Source organism: Danio rerio, chromosome 11 (assembly GCF_049306965.1).
Source record: "Danio rerio strain Tuebingen ecotype United States chromosome 11, GRCz12tu, whole genome shotgun sequence".
Classification (NCBI taxonomy): domain Eukaryota; kingdom Metazoa; phylum Chordata; class Actinopteri; order Cypriniformes; family Danionidae; genus Danio; species Danio rerio.
In genome coordinates, this window is record NC_133186.1 from 25,590,285 (window position 1) to 25,612,848 (window position 22,564).

A 22,564-nucleotide genomic window follows, 5' to 3' on the forward strand; every position below is an offset into this window, starting at 1 on the left:
CTGACACAGACTGCCAGTCATATTTCACAGTAAATCACAGCAGCTAGAGGATATTATGCTGACTGCTTGCTTTACAAATAAGTAGTTGAGACTTTGAAACCATTATTTGCAAAGCATGTAAATGAGACACATGGATAAATCAATATTACAGCTTTCACATGCATCTGTTATTCTAAACTACTATTTTGAAACAGTTTCAGAGGCCTAAATGAAATGCCCTTTACGACCTTGTCCTGTAACACTATATTTAGAGATCTCAAAATTATGTCAAGCCTTAATGTTTTGGTTTTGTGGCATGTTTTAAACCCATCTTGGCATAACTTCATGACTTTTCTATATGGTACCTATCAGTTAAAAATAAAAACAAATATATAAAATAAAATAAAACAAAATTGCTGTTGGATAAAATAAATTAATATGCAAAATAAAAATTAAATTAAATTAAATTAAATTAAATTAAAATAAAATAAAATAAAATAAAATAAAATTAAATTAAATTAAATTAAATTAAATTAAATTAAATTAAATTAAATTAAATTAAATTAAATTAAATTAAACCCACCACGGCATAATTTCCTGAAGTTTCTATATAGTACCTGTCAGTTATAAATAAAATAAAACAAATTTTAAATAAAACTATAATTAAAAAATAATAGAAATAAAATAAACAAACAAACAAACAAACAGACATACAAACAAACAAGCAAAAAACAAATAAATAAACCTGTGATATAAATAAATAAATAAATGAATAGATAAAATTATTTAAATTGAAATTAAATTAAACCCAGCTTGGCATAATTTGCTATACTTTTATATATGGTACCTGTGAGTTAAAAATAAAATTAAATAAAATTAAATAATGTATATTTAAAAACAAAAATGTATGTATTACATAACTAACAAATAAACTGAATAAACTAAATAAACAAATACATAAACAAACTATATATAAATGTAACTAAATTAAACAAAAAACTAAATTGAAATTTAACATAAAACACAAATAAACAGAAAAATCCAATTAAAACAAACTATTTTCTGAACTATTTTAAAATAAAAAACAACACAAAAACCCAATTAAACAAAAAAAAACAAGTCATAATTTTGAAACAAACAAAAAATCATAATATTAAACACTTTTTCTAACAAATCAAAATAACCTCATTTTAAGCAATCAAATAAAAACCAACAAACAAAAATAAAAGATTTTAAGCACTACTCTCTCTCTATATATATAATAAATACAGTAAAATAAATTGAAAAAACTAAAGCATACTATGCTGTATTTTGTGAGAAACAAAGAAAGCATCCCATGTTGACAATTGTTTTTTTTAATAAAATCCAATTCTTACCTTACATCCATGAAGCTTGTGTTAGTGTTTGAAAGCAATCGTCAGTGTGATGACTCAGAATATTCAGAAACTGGATGCTAAACTTCTGAAAGTAATAAATAATCACTGCGTCTACAGCTTCAGATGACCGTTCGCTATCAGCATAGTATGCCAAGTCATCAAGATCTCAATCGTTTAATCTCCTACAAAAAAAAACATCAAAGCTATACTGTGCGGTTTATGTCCTGTACGTTTCATGTCTCGTCTAATCTGTGAATAATCAAGGGAGGTGAAGAAAACAAGATGATTTGCTTTCAGCTCTTTTGTGTCTTGTGTCTTGAAGCACAGGTTCAGTTAACAGAAGGAGAACCACACCTTTACATGCTTCAACTGCCTGACAAATAAAGCAGCTATTATGCCACTTGACAACCTACTGATGCGGCTCAACTGACTTTCACACTGCAAACTTCAACTTAAAAGCCCTGTTAAGATCTTTATTAAAAAGGCTGCGGATTAAAGGTAATAATGGTGTAAGTAATGTACAGTTTCGTCCACAGACTGATCATTTCACTTAATAAGACTTAAGTGTATCGCCAGGAGTCTTGGGGATTAATTTAGTTTTGTCTCTTAACGTGAAAGTAGTCATTGACTTGTGTTTATTAATCGCCAAGCACCAGTTTCAGCCAAATATATATTTAAAGACACCTCTTGTAGAGACTGAGGGTGAACAGATTAAGAGCAAATTTTCATGTTAGGGTGAACTATTCCTTTTAATGCCCATTTTTTAATTTGCAGCGATGACATTGGCAAAATTCATTTTTCCATGTTTTAGATATTGCGCCTCCATCCTGAAAGTGTCAAATTTGCTCCAAGAAACCCTCAAGTGAATTTTTATGTGAAGCAATTAATTGAAAAGTCAGTAGACCTGATGCTTTTACATCAATTAGCGAACTGAAATGAGTAATTGAGTAATTACAAATATGTATAAAATAACGTATTGATACAATTAAGTTGAATCAACTTACCATTTCCAAGTTACAAAGGGTTTACTCACTTTATATATATATATATATATATATATATATATATATATATAGTCAGAATTATTAGAAAATAATTGTTTTCTTCTGGAGAAAGTCATATTTGTTTTATTTCGGCTAGAATAAAAGCAGTTTTACATTTTTTTTAAAACAATTTTGGGACAAAATTATTAGCCCCTTTAAGCTATTTTCTTCTTCTTTTTTTTGATAGTCTACAGAACAAACCATCATTATACAATAACTTGTCTAACTAACTTGCCTAGTTCATCTTATTAACCTAGTTAAGCCTTTAAATGTCACTTTAAACTGTACATAAGTGTCTTGAAAAATATCTAGTAAAATATTAATTACTGTCATCGTGGCAAAGGTAAAATAAATCAGTTATTAGAAATGAGTTATTAAAACTATTATGCTTAGAAATGTGCTAAAACAATATTCCCTCCATTAAACAGAAATTTGGTAAAAAAATAAAAAGGGGGGGTAATAAGTCAGGGGGGCTAATAATTCTGACTTAAACTGTATATATATATCTATTCATCATATCTCTGGAGACACTTTTAGCTTAGCTTAGCATAGATCATTGAATCGTATTAGACCATTAGCATCTCATTGAAAAATGACCAAAAAATATTCCTACAGTGATTCAACTGAAAAGTAATGTGGGCCGAAAATAACAAATTGATTTTCTCGAAGCCCTGACAACATTTGATTTCCAGGCTATAACAGCACTCAGCATGCAACCCTTGAAGGAGCTGCCAAATATCATGTGATTTTGGGACTGTGTCTCGCGGTTAGCTACAAATTTCTGTTTTTAAGTGCAAAAAGTAAATTATTGTCGCAGTTCTTTTTTTCTTATTACAGGTTTCTCTTTTCATGTGTCACACTAATGATTAATCTACAGATTATTTAATGCAATAACACATCCTTGGGTTCGAAATGTCTGAGTTTTTCGGTTTAAAAGTAAATCAGGTTTAAATGGCAAGAGTTCCCGAGTGGACAAAAGTCCCACTGTTATTTATATTCCACTTCTAATAGCCATGCCTTATTCTTCACTTGCACATTAGCGTTTGCAGTGTTTTGACTTATATGTTTTAAAAGGTAAATGCATATTGCCAATAATAATAATAAATATTCATAACATATTGCATTGTGGAACTGAAATTTTAAATGAAATGCAGTTTAATAATTTTTTGCAAAAAAGTGATCAGATATAATTAAAATAAACAGCATTAAGCCAGTAAATCAAGCAAATATAGTGGAGTTACTTTTTTTTACACACACTTGTGTTACTTTCGTCCCTGCCTATGGGGTCACAAGTAACAATGTGCAGCTTTTGTTTAAAATGAAGTTATATTGGAGTTGTTTTCTATTGATACAAAAAAACAACAACTGATTTTGATGACTGTTGTGAGTTATAACCACAACAAAAATATATTTCTGCTAAAACATTATCGTTTAAAATGAGGTTTTTATGAAAAATGTTTTTGTCCCCCCTCTCCCCTAACTAATGGCTTTTATAGAGTGCATGAATATATTAACATCTAATACTGCAATAGACATCTGTAGATGACTTAGCTAAATCATCAAAAAAAGATAAAGATATCAGCTAAAAATCTTGTAAAAATGTATTTTTGGCCATTTTAAGATGGCTAACACATCCAGCAGTCAAATGTTACATCTAGAGCAGTGGTTCTCAAACTTTTTTCATCAAGTACCACCTCAGAAAAAATTTGTCTCTCCAAGTACCACCAAAATGAGCAGTATTGAAATACAGTAGCGTAGTAGGCCCAATAAAGCAGCTACAACTCTGCACAGTTAAAAAATCGTGGCAGATCACCTCAGAAATATAGACTATTTGTCATATATGGTATATTATTTACATCATTTTTGATAAATTTTGAAATATATGAAGCATGTACATGACATATTTCATTCCTCCGCGTACCACTAGAAGGAAGCCTGCGTACCACTAGTGGTACATGTACCACAGTTTTAGAACCACTGATCTAGAGTATATGCACAAGTCCACAATTGTACCTTTAGCACAGAAACTTTCTCACCAGGTATTGGCTGCATTCCCACAATGCTCTCCAAACTGTGCTTGAATTTCTCAATAAGCTGAATCCTTGAGCAAAAAGCAGAACCTGATGACTCATACAGAATGTGATGAATCTCTCATCTATTCAACAGAAATCCTTCTCTTTACGAGAGTGTGGGATGAATGAAAAAAAAAAAACATCAGACAGAGAGGGCGAGAGGAAAAGGAAATCATCTTGGCTTACCGCAGTCTGAATATGAGTCAATGAAAAAGGTGGAACCGATGACAGTCAGTAAACATACAGACGGCAAGATGGTCAGGTTTCAATGCAAATAACAGCGAGTAGAAGGTTCACTCATAGAACTATGGTGCTATATTGGCTAATGCTGCCATTTGAGGTCGAATTCTTATCGTCTAGCAGTAAATCCCTCAGACTTGGGCCTGTGACGTGATTTCTGTCTGTGTAGATCGTAGGGATTAGGATTAAATGATATGAAAAAGATTGGAGAGGCTTTGTGTTTTATTAGTGAACGAGGCCTATAAGTATGTTTGATATAAGACAACCAGACCAGACAATGCACAGTCATTGAGAGCTTGTTTAAACCAGGTTAAGGATAAAGTTACGAAGCATATCTCTATGTAAACCTGAAGAACGTAAAACAGCAAAGCCAAAAGTTGTGGGTTTGATCCCAAGGAAATACATGAACTTGAAATGCAAATCTAGTATGCAATGCAAGTTGATTTGGATTAAAGCTTTGGACAAATGTGTAAAGCTTGATTTATATTTCTGCATGCAGTGATCGTGACTCATACTTTGCATGTAGCTGACATTGTTGTGAGCATTTATACTTCTGCGTTTTGTCTGCGTTGCTCTGCAGTATAACTAAAGAAAAGGTAAAAGGTTTCTGTTCCACTGTGTCAAGTAACTTTGCCTGTGTTTTGAGTTTACAGCGAACATCCATGCAATGCTACTGTAGAAGTACTGCTGCTCAAACTTGTGGCCCAGGCCTCGCTCTACTCCCACAGCTCTCACCCACACTCATTACCCTACCCAGCTGGCCAATCACAGCTATCGTGCTCTGCATCATCACAACATTGTATGTATATTATTTAGATTTTTTGAAAGATGAGGGTCAGGATGTGCATGAGGTTAGGCTGAACAGTATGCAACTGTGCCAAGGCTACACTAGACCGATCATGCGCATCCATTGCTAAAGTACAAATTGGTCTTAGATTTGATTTAATACAAAGATATGGTATGCATCTGCTTGTCTTCACTTGTTTTAAACCTTTATGAGTTTCTTTTGTTGAACTCTAAAGAAAATATTTTAAGGAATGTTGGTAACGCTGACTTCATAGTAGTTGTTTTTCTTTGTTGATTACAGGTTTTCAGCTTTCTTCAAAATATCTTCTTTTGTGTTCAGCAGTAGAAACGTGTGAAGGTTTATAACATCTTGAGGGAGATTAAATAGTGAGTAAATTAAAAAATTGTGGGTAAACTTTCCCTTTAAATCAGTCTAACATCCACGGTTGCTGATCTCATTAGTCTTAAAATAAATGTTCCAAATAAGGTGTTTTTGCAGCTTGTTAAGTGTGACGTCACACAAAGCAGCTTCCGGGTCCAAGCACACTATCAAACTGTATAGGAAGTCTCATCAAATGGTAATAATAAACATTTACAAAGCGATGTAATACTTCAGAAAATCACAATCGCATATATCCATGCCTAATATCCGATGGCCAGAAAGTGATAAATTTTTTCTGAATTGTTAAAATTTTGGTATTTGTGATGCAGCAAGTTGTGTATAACAAGCGGATAAACAACCTTTTTTGAAAGGCAAACAGTTTGTTTAATGTAAAAGATTCTTCATGGACCCTTGATGCCAATAAGAAGCCTTTAATCTTTAATCTAATGACATTTCCTCAATCCCCTAAAGCCAAAAGTAAAATCCAGTTGTTTTTTTACATAAGCTTTGTCATAGAAATGTCACTGAAATTTTTTATTTTTTACACATTTAAATATTAATATAGTCAGCTGTTTATTTCTAACCCTTGTGCCTCAATTAGGTTTAGTTTACATGTCATGAAATATGGGCACACAATTTAAATAGAGAGTTTCAAAATACTCTTTTGTTTTTAAAAAGCATAATCAGTACTGATGGATCATCATAAAAGTTGCATAGATTTGTGATTGGTTTTCATAATTAAATTTGCATACTGAATTGCGATTGGTGTTTGCTTTTTTGCATTGATTTAACTTTTTATTTGCTGAAACACTGCAATGGCAGCCTGCATTAAACAACGCTGCAAAAAAGGCTAAGAAAATGCATTAATTAATTTGTAAGTACATCTTAACTGAGACTAAATCTGCCTCTAAAAGCATTTGTGGAAGGAAAGACAACTTATGCATCAAGGTTTTGGCCTTTTTTTTGCTTTCTGTCCAAGTTTTGCAACTCAGCGGAAATGTTCCAGCGAGGGATTGAACAATGAGATTAAATGCTCTACGTTTACATTAAAACGGCAGCAGAAAATAATGCCATGCCCATAATCATGTCACTCAAATATGACCTGACAAATTAACAGAAAAATAATTAAATATCAATAGTGGTTATTGCAGAAATCATGTGGTATTAAAATATTCCACTTGGTTTGTATACACTTTCAGTTTTGGGATACTCTTGATCTCACATTATTTTGAAAATGACCCAGCAGACTCTGCAACAGAAGGTGTTGGAGGGGTAAAGCAGGCTTCCTACAGCATATGGCAAGGACTGATGGAGCCCAAAATGGACCTGACTAGCAATTTACAATGCAGTAAGTGGAGAGAATTACATGATGCTGTACATCGGAGAAGCATGAAAACAGCAAACAGATCAGCTGCTCCTCCTACCATTCAACACTAATAACAAATGTGGGCCTTTGGGCAAACCTGAAGACCTTAACAGCTAAATCAAGGATCCTATTACACATTTAACAAATTACTAAAGCCTGATTGCATATAATTGATACATTAATCATGCCGGTACTGTGCAAAAAATAATTTCCTTTCATTATCACCAAAGTCTTGTTTTGACAATGAAAAAAAAATGTCTGTAATATTTTAATCTGTAATATTTTACAATAAAAGTCCATTAAATAATGTCAGTTAATGCATTTACGAACATTAACTAAGGATGAAAAGTCTTGACAAGCATTTATTAAGCATAGTTCAAAATCAAAAGTTGTGCTTGTTCGCCTGTCAATTCAGCAACAGTTCTACTATTTTATAGACATTGTTCGACTAGAGCAATCCACCAAATACATGATAATTTGATCTCCATAATTAAAACTTAAGAGATTTAATTTAATGATCTGAAGAGCAAGACAATTTTCACAGTATGTCTAATAATTTTTTTTCTTCTGGAGAATGTCTTATTGTTTTATTTTGACTAGAATAAAAGCAGTTTTAATTTTTTTATAAACCATTTTAAGGTCAATATTATTAGCCCTTTTAAGCTATAGTCCTTTCAATAGTTTACAAAACAAACCATGGTTATACAATGACTTGCCTCATTACCCTAACCTGCCTAGTTAACCTAGTTAAGCCTTTAAATGTCACTTTAAGCTGTATAGAAGTGTCTTGAAAAATATCTAGAACAATATTATTTACTGTCATCATGGCAAAGCTAAAATAAATCAGTTATTAGAAATGACTTATCAAAACTATTATGTTTAGAAATGTGTTGAAAAAATCTTCTCTCCGTTAAACAGAAATTGGGAAAAAAATAAACAGGGGGGCTAATAATACAAGGATGCTAATAATTCTGACTTCAACTGTATATAGTTGTTCCCTTTTTTAATTAAATACTTACAGGTTTCTGTTTGCATACAGTATATGTTGTTGGAGAAAAGAATATTTGCAGTTGAGAAATCTTTTGCTTTTAACGTTGTGCAGAGAAGTTGTAGCCAACGGAAGACTGGAGAATGAATGACAAGTGATGAATTCCACTAAACTCCACCTGTTAATATCAGCTGCGTATAAAAGCTGGACTCAAGATATGAAAATTGTTCTTACATTGCATTGGGGATACCAGAATTCTGTGAATCGAATTATTCATTTGAATTCAATACATTATAAAAATTTTTGACATTGAATAAAACTCTCTCCTGACCTTTTTTATTGAATACACATGGAATTGATTCAATATTTCAACAACGTACATATTCATATATGTGTGTTTGTTTGTGTGAACTTGTATATAATTTTTATTTTTATTTTGTTTCATATTATTATCAACCATGCTATACACAGTGAACCAAGGCATTGCTGAGGAATTCTATTATTCCTATTGTTGATAACCATGATTACTAAAAACACAAAGTTTAAGTCAAAAAAATTGTGCTTGTTAACACTAGTTTATATTGCACATTATTTAACTTATATAGCATTAATTCAAGTTACAAAAGATTAATTAATACCATAAAACGTGTTACCAATTGTTTGTTCATGTTATCACATTAACTAACACTAATTCTACATCCACAATACCTAAACTGCTACCATGATAACTACTAATGCTAAAAATAAGCAAATTAGGAGTTTATTGAGAAAAAGTCATATAGTTACAGGTGTACAAGTCTAATTATATATTATATTATATTATATTATATTATATTATATTATATTATATTATATTATATTATATTATATTATATTATATTATATTATATTATATTATATTATATTATATTATATTATAGCACAGGTCTTTGTAATTGTCATGTAGTATTTGGATGTGGACAACGGAATTGAGGATCCACATGCAGTATTTATTCAACAGAGGATGGTCAGACAGGCAAAGGTCAATAAGAGGAGCAATGGGTATATATGGGTGAAGCAAAAGAGTAGTTGGGTCACAGGCAAAGAGATCAGTCCAGCCAACAAACTACATGGACAGAGGTACAAAGCAAAGGTCGAACACGGCAAGGAAAATGAGTTTGTAATGTGCAGTAACAGTAAAACAAGACTCAGCACTGAGGTGTGTCTTTGCTGTTTTTAAAGTCCATGAATTTGTAGTTCGTAAATGTAGAATCTGTCTAGTTCTCTAGCGATCCGCAATGGCTAGATCGTTGGTGACTGTAACAGTAATACTTGATTCCGATTGATCAGTAATAACACTTAAAACACAAATTACTTAGTTTTGATGTAACAACATGGAAATAAACATGCATTGCCAATGTTATTTCAACAGGTTATTTCAATAAAGAGGTTTTTGTGAGTTATCAGCACACTGGTGTGCATTTAAACATGCACAATGATATGTTTCATAGTTTCTCCTTGTATAACCTCTCGAAAATAAACCTCCTGTTGTCCTTAAAATGGGTCTTTTGCTCGCATCTTTTGAAAAACATTTCTACGGGGGTTAAGAAAAGCCTTCAGAGGTGGTTAAGAATCTTCAAAGCTGACCTGATTTTCTAGTGAACTGACCCCCCAAACACATCGCTGTACTTGCAAATGTCAGCCTGTCCAATTAAGTCTGCATTAACGTTTTTTTAGGGTCACCGCACTTCACGGGGGAAAGAATCTGATGTTCCTGCAGGCCTGAAACTCAGCAATCATAAGTTGAGGAAGTGAGATGGGACAAAAACTTCCATCACAACACAAGAGACTTCTAAACGGATAAGACACTTCCAGATAATTATGTAAACACACATGTTAGAACACATTAGAAAAGTAGGTGTGACAGTTGCTAGTACATTTTGGGTAAATACTACAATGTGTCATCACCTAGGAAGGAATCGAGACCGTAAAGCGCTTTAATTAATCCTCAGGGAGAAGAAGGTGAGCGTCTCAGAGTCTGCTTTATTCCCAAAATGCTCAAGCAATCTACAGAAGAAGGAGGATTTGTAATGCCATTCAAATCCTAATGGGTCTATATCCTCTGTGACTGATAATACTGTCTGGACTTGGATGCAGTCGATTGCTCGCTGAGTGCCAGAAAAAGACCTGGGACTTAGCATTAGAGATTAGCATTACCTATATATATATATATATATATATATATATATATATATATATATATATATATATATATATATATATATATATATATATATATATATATATATATATATATATATATATTTTTTTTTTTTTTTATACGGTAACATACTGCATAATAGTACAATATAGCTCGTTTATAGTTAAACATAAATTTACAAAAATTTTTAACAGTAGTTATGTTTCCATCCATGGATGCTATTAAATTTATGCACAAAACTGAAATATTGCATAAAAGATTTGATGTTTCCAGTCAAAATGAACAAAATGAACAAAATTGTCATTTCCTGGTTTGCGCCAAATATCAAAAGTTTGGGGAAAAAATCACATTACTTTTTTAATGCGCATACTACAATTTTTCTGTGTAAAGTGTTTGCATCGTAGTTTATGCGCATCTTTTCTTATTGAATAAAAAGTTTATTGTAAACAGTAACATACAATTTAGGCACATTTTCAAAATTGATGCGCATCTTGCCGTTTCCATCAACCAATTATTTATGTGCATGTCCAAAATGAGGATGGAAACATAGCTAGTGTTGAATAGAAAACTTAATCGGTGTTGCAGTTGTACATTTAATATATATGGGCTACATAACAGCTGAATTGTAGCAGATTTTATGAAATAATATTGGTCATATTTTTTAAACAGGGAATAGATGTGGCTGTTACTTAAAAGCTGTCAAATTCATTTGAGTCATGGGTTTGCAAATGAGTGGGTGTTGGCAAATAGCACAATGCACTTCATTGCAAAGCCTTATAAAAGCCTTTGTGATGTCATAAATACAAGACAACAGCACATAAACAAATGTGTCATGTGCTCCATTGCACATCTGTTTTTGTTACAATTAATGACTGCTCACTCATTCACAATTCAACACAGAATGAAGTGGCATACAAATAAGTCATACACATAAATTATTATTAGGATAAAACAAGTACAGATTATTTTTTCAGCTTATTATTGCAATATAAAAACAGGTTATTGAATTGCCCTTAAGGTTTATTTTGCAACAATATGCATATTTAGTCCAAATATATGTATATATGGTACAGCCATATCAACTAGTGCATGGCTTTTCACCACAAAAATAATAATAAGCGATAAAATATATAATGTATAAGGAATAATAACAATAAAAAATAAGTTATATTGATTTGAGATTGAATTATTTAAAAATCTTCTCACCAGTTTACAATCTAAGAAGTCATGCCATAAATGCCATTACTGACCAATCAGAATCCAGTATAACAAAGATCTGTGCAATAAAATAAAACAAAACAAAAGTGGTGCAGTGGGCAGCACAATCACCTCATAGCAAGAAGGTCGCTGGTTCTAGCCCCGGTTGGGTCAGTTGGCGCTTTTGTGTGGAGTTTGCTTGTTCCCCCTGTGTTAGTGTGGGTTTTGTCCCGGTGCCAAAGACATGTGGTATAGGTGAATTGCAAAAGCTAAATTGGCCGTAGTGTATGTGTGTGAATGCAAGAGTGTATCGTGTTGGGTTGGGGCTGGAAGGGCATCTGCTGCGTAAAAGATAAGCTGAATTAGTAGGCGGTTCATTCTGCTATGGCGACCCCTGATTAACAAAGGGACCAAGTCAAAAATAACATAAAATAAAATGTTAAAAAAGTGTATTAGGTAAATTTGAACTAGAACCATCAGACTATCAGGTTGGATTAAAGGATGACCAGTTCTACCAGGATCTCGGTTAAAGACTGACAAGCATATTTATCTGCTTTTCCAGAAAGATTCAGTTGAATGGATTTATTCCAGCTGAACAGTTCAATGATTCTGTCTGAATAGTTTGTCACAGCAAGTGAACATTAGGACACTTGTGCTATCACTGCCACTCTGAACCTCAGAACTGTCACTGGAGGTCCGTCAATACTCCTTCATCTGCTCACCATGACTGACCAATTAGTCAAGGTTGGTCGGCTAATTAAAGGGTAACATACACCCTTTTTTTATAAAATGTCAAACAAATCTCTGGTGTCTCCAAAAGGTGTCTGTACAGTTTCAGCACAAAATATCCTACATATAATTTATTATAGCTTCTCAAATTAGCCCCTCACTGGGTGTGAGCAAAAAAATGCCTTTTTAAAAAGACTTGGAAGGATGTTACACTATTCTGATAATCCGGAAACAATAAAGCAAGCATATTTCATGAAGTGAAGATGTCAGAAATGATCAGCAGTGGATTAAAGCCTTGCAAGTTAATACCAAGCTAGACAATGATGGAGAGGAAGACGTTACAACATCTAGAGGGTTTTTTTAAGATAAATGTATTTGCTAGAGATGCTCTGATCCGGATTTTTGCAGCCGATACCGAGTATCAATTGCTTGTCATAGTGATCGGCCGATACCGAGTACCGATTCTGATGCATTAAGCTTTATCATGCATAAAGCACATTTTCACAAGTATGACACTTAAGTGGACATCTCTCCTTACAAAAAATAATTGAAGGATGTTACATAATATTCCTCAAACATGTCTCTTGTAACAATTTAGTAGTCAGAAGCAGCTTTACAGAATAAAACATGGTAAGATTGCTAAGAAAAATCACAAAGCAATTTGAAAACATTGCAAATGATGAAAGAGAAATTCAACATGTATTAATGAGGTTTGGAGCGCATATCTGATGCATGAGAAGGTAAAATGCACACCTATAAATCTATTAAATCTCTATTTAAGGAAAATGGGTCCATAAACTACTGTTAACTGCAATAAATGTATTATTAAAAATATTATTAAATATTCAAGTTTAAAAAAATGGTCACACTTTATGTTGTCCAATTGTTGAATTTAAGTTACATTGCATTAACGGCCCAATTAAATCTCAATAGATTATAAGTAGACAGTTAGGGTTGGGGTTAGGGTTAGTGTAAGTTGACATGTACTTGCTAAGTTTCTTATAGTCAGTTAAATGTCAGTTAAAGGAGCAGTATCAACAGATATTAAGCAGACAGTCTACTAATACTCAAATGGACCATCAAAATAAAGTCTTACCAATATATTTATTTATTTATTTATTTCCCTAATATATTTCCAGCCAGGTTTTAATGAACTTGCACTATTGTTGAAAACACAGAACTTTCAGTTCTGATATGCAAAAAAGATTTCAGTTCTTATATGTCCTCTGCTTGTAAACTTGATCGGCCAGATTAGGGAGTACCGATCGAGTTATGAAATATGATTATTGGCCGATACCGATTTCTGGCCAATAAATTGGAGCATCCCTAGTAATTACCCTATGCTCTATAAACACATAGTCTCAAGATATAAATTGACATACTTGTTTTGGATGTGAAGCTAGACCACAAAGCTCTCATTGATTAGTCCTTCACTAACAGTGTTGAATTGTTTAAACAGCCATCCTACGTAAACTACTTTTTGCCCAAAAATGAAACACTTTACCAACATTCTTCGTAAATTACCTTCAAAAACTAAAATTAAACTGTTCCCTGTGGCTTAGATATCAGGAGTCTACGGGGACTTTTATGTTAGATTTTACATCCAACACCAAAACATTTGTAATGTTTTTCACTGGCACAGACATTGTAAAACTTTAGCTGGTACTGCAAATAATCAGAAAGGGTGAACTGCTGCAGTGGCACTGTGGATGAAAACATGCAGATCAATGGGTTGTTAATTATATATAATAGATCCCATTCCACACTAGTGGATAGAAATTTCAACAATCGTTTTTTTCATATGCTTGCAGGGAAACTCTTACCAAAAACAACATTACAGGAATTAATATTAAGCTAAAATTACAGTAAGACTCAATTAAAGCACTGAAACACAAAAAAAGTCAGACGTTCATGATATGTCCCCTTTAAGCCAAACCACCCATAGAAGGTGAAACAACAACCACATGATCCAAATAGGGATTAACACCCTTGAACAGTGCCAGTTATGTCCTATGGGTGTGGAGTAGACAGCGGCAGGAGCTAAAAGGGTTAAGATCCAGCGATTGGCACATCTTTTGGCGGGCCACCTGCTCCCCTGTGCTAAACGGACCAAAGACAGAGGCAATCTGTCTCCTCTACGAGCCGCCATTCTCTCATGTCCCCCACATTCATAAAATATGCAGAAGAACCTATTTCTATGCAAGAATCATCATCTAAATGGGTTGGTGTCAAAATCCAGAGTAAACAGGTTCTAGGTGCATTGAACGAACATCATGGAGCCCTGGGGAAAAAATGCACCTGACTCCAAACAATCTCCATCTGTCATGTCGCTCTCAGTCTCTCACCTCATCCATTCTTTATTGTCAATTCCACTTCTTCAAATGTCCCTCACTCTTCCTGTCTGTTTCTCCACACCAATGTCATTCATTCCTAAGAACAATGGCTATGGCTGTTTCAAAATCACTTATAGGAATACTTAAACTACTAATAAGTTAAGTTAATGAAGTAGTATTTATTTTATTAACTTATTAAATAAAACAATACATTTTTATGGTCAGAAAATTATTTTTATTTAAATATTGATTAGTGCTGGGCAAAAGTAATCACTAAAGTTAATCTCTAAAAAATAAAAGTTTGTTGTGACAATACAGTATTTATGTGTGTGTGCTGTGTACATTTATTATGAATATATAAATACACATATTTGAGATAAAAATATACATAATTGAATATAAAATATATATGCATATGACAAATTATATATAAATTGAAACATCCATCCAACAAAATAATTTGGAATTTTTGTATGTGTGTGGATCATAGCAAATATAAATAATACACACAAAGACATCATGTCAAAACAATCTTTTATTTGAGTGTAAATAAATAGCAATTAATCTTTGCCCAGCACTAATATTTGTTTATAATGTAAGAGAGAGAATTATTTTTGTTCATTTAAGTTCATTTTATGTGAAGTAACTAAAATTATTTGAGCTATATGCTTTTGGTTTTGGCTTTAGATTCATTTAACTAAAACAACCCTACCTTTTCGGCTTAATATGGCCTTTAGGGAAAGGAAACCCCTTAATGAAGGTGAACTGCGTCCAGGCCTCTTTCACCGTCTGCCTCACAGTAATCCACTCTGAAGGACAATGATGGAGCCTATCTAGATAAGTGCTGTGCACTTTTCCATGCTTAATGACATTCACTAAAGCATGTGCTGAAAGGAAACACCACCCCCGTAAACACTGGATCACCATCAATGCACTCAGGCCAGCAGAAACACTGCAAGTTGATTTAAAACAATAAATATAATGTATGTAGCAGTGCACACTGTATATTTTATTGTTATACTGCCAAGACTTTGATTTGCTACAGTGCTGAAAATGTAAATGCAAGAACAATGGAGCCAGTGGTATTTTCTGTGGTAAGACCACTAAGAATTACTGCAACTCTGCAAAAATTAATTGATTTATGATGTTTTACACGACTCACTTTTTTATTTAGTCTAATGAATATGTGTCTACCTAACATTTTTGCAAAATGAAAATGATGGGTCCACCAAGTTCACATGAAATGAAAATTCTGTTATAAATTACTCATCCTTCAATTCCCAGAGACATTCGGTCATCTTCAAAAGACAAATTTAGGTATTTTACATGACATCAGAGAGCTCCCTCATCCTCCAATTGTCCTGAGACATTCAAAGACCAGAAAAAAAAATCAATAACATTGTCATAACTGTCCATATGTCTTCAGTGGTTCTACTGTAACCATACAAAGCTCCATTTACCCTACCCAAAGATAAGGCTGTGAAGAGTCAGTAGTTGAAGTTTATTTTTGCAAAAATACCACAGCATTATAACCCCAGCCTTCTGCTGTGTTCCAGTCATTTTTCTGACGAGTGCTTCAGCAATCTACACGTTTACAATGGGGAATTAATTGGCCGTTTATTGAAGGATCAGAAAAGACTATTGATGCATGGGACTTTGTCAGAGCTTGACAGAAGCTTTACAGTCCACAGTTCATGGATAAGTTTCTTCCTCCATTTCACACGTGTAAGTAACTTAAGTGTGATTAAAATGGTTACTGCCTCCTTGTTTTCAGTAGCTTGCAAATTATGTATTTAATTGTGTTTTGTTGCTGTTAACCACTTATACGGTTAGCTCTTTATATTCACATTTCACGTCTAAAACCACGTTGAAAACGTGACACGTTTACAGATTTAAATGCATTTGTGAGCTCGCGATCCACTGCCATTTGTCATTGCTATGGTCACCGTCAGCTATTTCTACATACGTGCGGTGGTCAGGTTTCAAAATAGTTCCGCTTTAGCCAGTGTGTGGGTTAATACTGAATTTGTGTCATGGTTATAAATAGAGCAATAAGCTAGTGTTGAACTGCATTACTTTATTGCACTCCTGTATTGGGCTCACACATACACTCTGCACTCTGATTACTTCAAATCTGTTGATAAGCCATGGTGAGCATTTCTCTCTGTCTCACGCTGAATGCAGTCGAACAATCACAACAGACTGGGTAGTCAGACCAATCAGCGCAGATTAGCATCGCGCTAAGCAGGGGTTTGGGAACAAATGAATCCCAGAACAAATCATATGGGAGTAGTTGGGATAATTAGGTAAAAATAAATGCATATTATAAGACACCAAAAGTGTTTTTGACCTTGCATGCATATCAGACCATTGTTGGACAACCCCAATACCACAACATGACCCTTTTTAATGCATAATAGGGGCTCTTTTACACAGCTAAAAGCTACAATGTTTGTTATAACAAATTAAGAGTATGTACTGCAATTTATAGATAGATTTTAAATAATATTGGGTCAAGTTATTACATTTCTTACAGAGTAACTAAATTAATTTTTTAAAATATTCATTCATTTACTTTCTTTTCGGCTTAGTCCCTTTATTGATCCAGGGTCGCCACAGCGGAAAAAACCGCCAACTTATCCAGCAAATGTTTTGCGCAGCGGACACCTGTCTCTGGAAAACATACATACAAACTTATTCACACTCATAAACTATGGAAAATTTAGCTTACCCAATTCACCTATACCGCATGTCTTTGGACTGTGGGGGAAACCGAAGCACCTGGAGGAAACCCACTCGAACGCAGGGAGAACATGCAAACTCTTCACAGAAACGCCAAATGACCCAGCCTAGGCTCGAACCAGTGACCTTCTTGCTGTGAGGCGACAGCACTACCTACTGCGCCACTCTGTCGCCTAATTTTCAAAAATAATTATAAAAATAATGTGAAGAAACTTAATGATGTAATTAGTAATTCATTACTTTATTTACTTCTATGGTGGTGAATAAATTAACCACAAATGTTCATTTTTGGGTGAACTATCTCTTTAATGCACCTCAAACTGTGCAGTAACAGGTTCTAGAAGTACTGCATTCCATCACTACTCAGTATTCGCTCAGGGTACCAGCACTGCATCACAAAGTCAAGCAGATGTATACAAGAGCCTGATGCACATTTTCCTCCTTTTTTCACAGCATTACCAGCCATCAACACAGATCCTACATGCTCCGACCAATGAGAATCACAGACAAAAGCCCATATCCTTTGCACAAACCAATCACATGGCAGATAAACAGAGCAGAGCTAGTGGCAACACAAACACACACACCAGAGACAGAGAGCCAGTGTGCTTCCAGAACAGATGCAGCTCTTTTGGGCGAAAAACACCGCATTCATTCATTTTCCTGTACAAAAACACACTTGCTTCACCACAAACGCCATTTAATCCAGGAAAACGCAGATCTGATTGGTCGGGAATGCCAGCATGCTTTAGTGTTTGGAATAAAAAAATCATTCAAGCCACCGCAGAAATCGATTACACAACAAGCAGGCGCTAAACAGGATGCCTGCTGGAGTCATTTGAGTTTATCCTCTCAATCTGTGTGCGGTTCATCCAAAAAGCTCTGCCCTGGCAAAAGCTCAGTCTGTTGCAGATTTGCTGGGATGTTCTGCATTCTGGACGCCGCTTCATAGGAACAAACCCAGCATTGACTGAGGTGCAAAAAAGACATACAGAGGCAAAAGAGACTCAAACACAGACAGGTGGCGACACTCTAGGGGGGGAAAACACAAGCTCAAAGCCCATCTGCTGACACACATGCATCTGGAACAACGGACAACACCCCAAAAAAAATGATGCATCTGCCTGAGCGGGACCAACCAGAGCAAAACGTCCAGCAGCTTGGACGGGACGTACTGTACATATTAAATATTGACTCTGAAAACTTCTCATATGAATTAATCATAAGTGTGTGAATGTGCTCGAAAATGAGAGATGCTGCGTAAACGAATGAAACAGTATAAATATTTATTGAATAATGCATTTGTGTGTGTGTGTGTGTGTTTGTGTGTGTGTATATATATATATATATATATATATATATATATATATATATATATATATATATATATATATATATATATATATATATATATGTGTGTGTGTGTGTGTGTTTCAATCATTTAATATAGTGTTATTATTGTTCTCTAAAAAGAAAAGCATGAGCACTTACCAGAAATCTGCTGAAATCTCCTTGCTTGACAGTGTTTGTATCTTCTTGATATGTCTCCAAACACACTATTTATACTAAACATAAGATATGGGAGAAATATGGATAGTTGTCCTTTCGGATGCAATGCTACAGAGCACAACAACAAACAACAACAGGACCGGCTGGTGCAGGCAGTGACGGCGAGATGCTACAATAACAGCATCCCCTTTTCAGGAAAGGATGGATAAAGGAGGGAGTGACGGAGGCGGGAGGAGGGACAGTATGGAGCATGCTCGCTGCAAATCCCTGGGTATTTAGGAGTCACGTGACCCGCTCGCAGCTGTCAATCATCGCTGGCTGGAGAATGGAGTGGGGGAAGGAGATGGAGGATAGAGGATGGATGGATGGAGAATGATTATGTTGATGGTACAGTGCGAAGTGAAGCAGTGGGTGGTGCTGTTGCAGCTGATGCTCCTTTATTTCTGTTTAATTAAAGAAAGAGGGAGAAATCAGAGCGTAATCTCTCATAGCCCACCCCCAGCAAGAAGCCCACCAATGGCACAGGTGTTTCCTGGCTTAGAGCAGTGGATTAACCCCTTCTGAATGGACATATAAGGACAAACACCTCAATAGATAATTTGTTGAATTTCTTTCTTTTTTATTCCCTACACTGTTGGTTGATATATTATTATTATTATTATTATTATGTATATATAATATTAAATGATAATAATGATAAAATTAAAAGCAATATATTGTCTATGTTTTTATTTCCTTAATTTTTTTTTTGTTATTTTTTAAAGATTTTGAAGCAATACATTAGTTTTTAAAATTACATTTTCTTTGTGGTACATCTCATTTGATGTGAAAGTAAAAAAAAAATCCTAAATAATTTTCTTTTAAAATGGCAAAATGTTTATCATTTTTACATATTCACACCACCCTGTATCACCTATCCACATAAATAATTATCCATATTTCAATGTATTCACTGATGTGTAGCTAATAAAAAAATAGTATTACTAAAAATATTATTATTATTATTATTGTTATTGATCAAATTTAAATGGACACCTGACAAAAGTCTTGTCGTCGATCCCAGTTGTAAAAGCAACAAATAATAACTTGACTTCTAGTTGGTTGTTTGGAAAAGTGGCAGAAGGTATATTTTTACAATGAATAATCTGTTGAACTGCATCCCAATCATCACAAATACTGCAGGAGACATATTGGAACCAGCATGGACCCAAGATTCTCACAGAAATCAGTCAAGTTTAGTGAAGGAAAAATCATGGTTTGGGCTTACATTCAGTATTGGGGAGTGCGAGAGAGCTGCAACGTGGATGGCAGCATCAGCAGCCTGAGGTGCCAAGACATTTGTGCTGCTATTTACATTACATACCACAGGAGAGGGCAAATTCTTCAGCAGAATAGCACTCCTTCTCATATATTAGCAAAGTTGCTGAAAGCAAAAAAGGTCAGGATTGGCCAGCCCAGTCACCAGACATGAACATTATTGAGGCATTGATGATAATTTTAAAGAATCTTTATGAACTCTGAGAGTCCTGCAAGAATGCTTTCTTTGCCATTCCAGATGACGTTATCAATAAGTAATATGAGTCATTGCAGAGATGTATGGATGTGATCGTCCAAGCTCATGGGAGTCATACACAATATTAATTCTTTTTGCACTGCACCATGGTTTCATATTCTATACTGTACAATATTTCTGATAAATGACAAGACTTTTGTCTAAGCAAAGTTAGACTTTGCTGTCCTAATTAAATAATTTAAAATCAAGGCATGATCAAATGTTATTTTGGTAAAATAAGCGTGATCTAGAGGTATTTGTCTTTTTTATATAAACAACTTCTGATACCAAATGATCAACTAGAAGTCAAGCTATTAACTGTTGTAGACTGTAGAATTCTCAAAATAGCATTTTAATGTTGTTGATAAATCCTAGAATTACTGTAATTAGTCACTGTGTTTTTTGATGTATATTGTGTGGTTTGTATTGTTCTGTTAGTCTTTTGTTGCTACTGGACCTGGGCCCCGTTTAAGAAAAGAGAAAGGAGAAAGAAATTTGGGGTTTTGCATTTTAAAATGGCAGGTTTGTCATACTCAAGAAAGCAGGGCCGTTTCGCCTTAGCCTTAAGGCCCGTGCACACTGAGATGTTTTGTTTGAGTTTCGTCGACGTTTGACGCCAACACCAACGCACAAAACGTCAGGCGTAAAAGCGCCATATTTAAAAAAACGCCTCATGCTTATTTTTTTGTTTTTGTTTTGACGTGCCGCGTCCAAACCTTCAGCGGCATACGACAGAATTGACCGTAGCTTAACCTCCTTACTGGAACAGGCCCAAGGTGTCTGGAAATAAAAAAGTAATGTAAAAGGAAGAAATTTTTATAATTTTATTATAAAATTAATAATATTAATATTAATTTTAACTCCATAACATCAGAATAATGTGTTATCTTTTGAAATTCCTATTTTCTATTTTAGAATTATGTTTACTGTATATTTTTAATTTTTTTTATAATGTTTGAAAGTAAATTTGTAATATTAATGCACTTTTGAATCAATTTATTTAAGAATCCATCAAAGAAACTGCATAACATGAAAATGTAATGTAATAAACAGTATGTGTTTGCTTCAGGAAATAATTTTATAATTAAAAACTGTGTTCATTTTTCTGTAACTTTCTGTCTGTCTGTCTGTCTGTCTGTCTGTCTGTCTGTCTGTCTGTCTGTCTGTCTGTCTGTGAAATGCTTTTGAAGTACAGTGGTCTGAGAGTCAGTGGCAGGTGATGATGCTCATATTTCAGCAGCTGAATCTCCATCTGGATTTAATCTAGTCTAATACCTCACATTCCACACTCTCACAACTGTATCAGACACATCTCAGAGACGATACACACACATACACACACCCATAAACACATCAGATGAGCTCTTACACATGTACACACATGCAAACAAACACAGACAATTACTGTCATTACACTGCACGTTGCCTCTTTGCAAACCAGACAGGCTTAAAGGTGATTATGAAGCAAATATTTGTCTAAATCCAGAACAAGTTCTGCTGATTGAAAGTTTACGTAACATTTAAGACGAGACACTACAGGTGAAGAATAGTTATCATCACACATCTCCAGCTGACTGTTACATTGAGAATTGAAACATTTATTTAATTTATTAAATGTTTTCTGAAATGTCATGTTTAAATGTGCAAATTAGATTTTTTGATAATTTATTTTAAATAAATTGGATTAAGTCAGATTCAGAATTTGTTCTTTTTTTGACACATTATAGTCAAAGATTTTCAGGAAATCTCTTTTTATCACTCAATATATCAAAACCACCATTTTTACAGTTTTCAATAGAATAAATGTTGATAATCAGGCAAATTGTGTATGAACAAATCCCTTCATAAAACCCATAAGATTATAAAAAGGGATAAACTTTATCCATTTTCAGAAATCAACCCTTATAAATATGCACTGTAACTGAATAAACTTTAAACAAATTAATTTATCTAAAAAAAGCTATAAAAGAAATGCTTAAAAATGTATTATGGGTGGTTTAAAAAAATAAAATAAAAACATAAACACTTTATGAAAGGCCAAAACGCCCCAAATCGCTCTCTTTTTCCACA

At 33.9% G+C, this 22,564-nt stretch overlaps 1 protein-coding gene across 25 annotated transcripts in view; it reads right to left on the reverse strand.

Annotated features, from left to right (window-relative positions):
- The window catches only part of plekha6 (pleckstrin homology domain containing, family A member 6), a 174,877-nt gene extending 155,756 nt beyond the window's left edge, over positions 1 to 19,121 (reverse strand). For all 25 annotated transcript variants that reach the window (XM_073916723.1, XM_073916713.1, XM_073916705.1 and 22 more), the window contains exon 1: positions 18,925 to 19,121. The gene's annotated coding sequence lies outside the window, so the exon portion shown is untranslated. The remainder of the gene's footprint in view (positions 1 to 18,924) is intronic.
- Between the last annotated feature and the right edge of the window lie 3,443 nt (positions 19,122 to 22,564).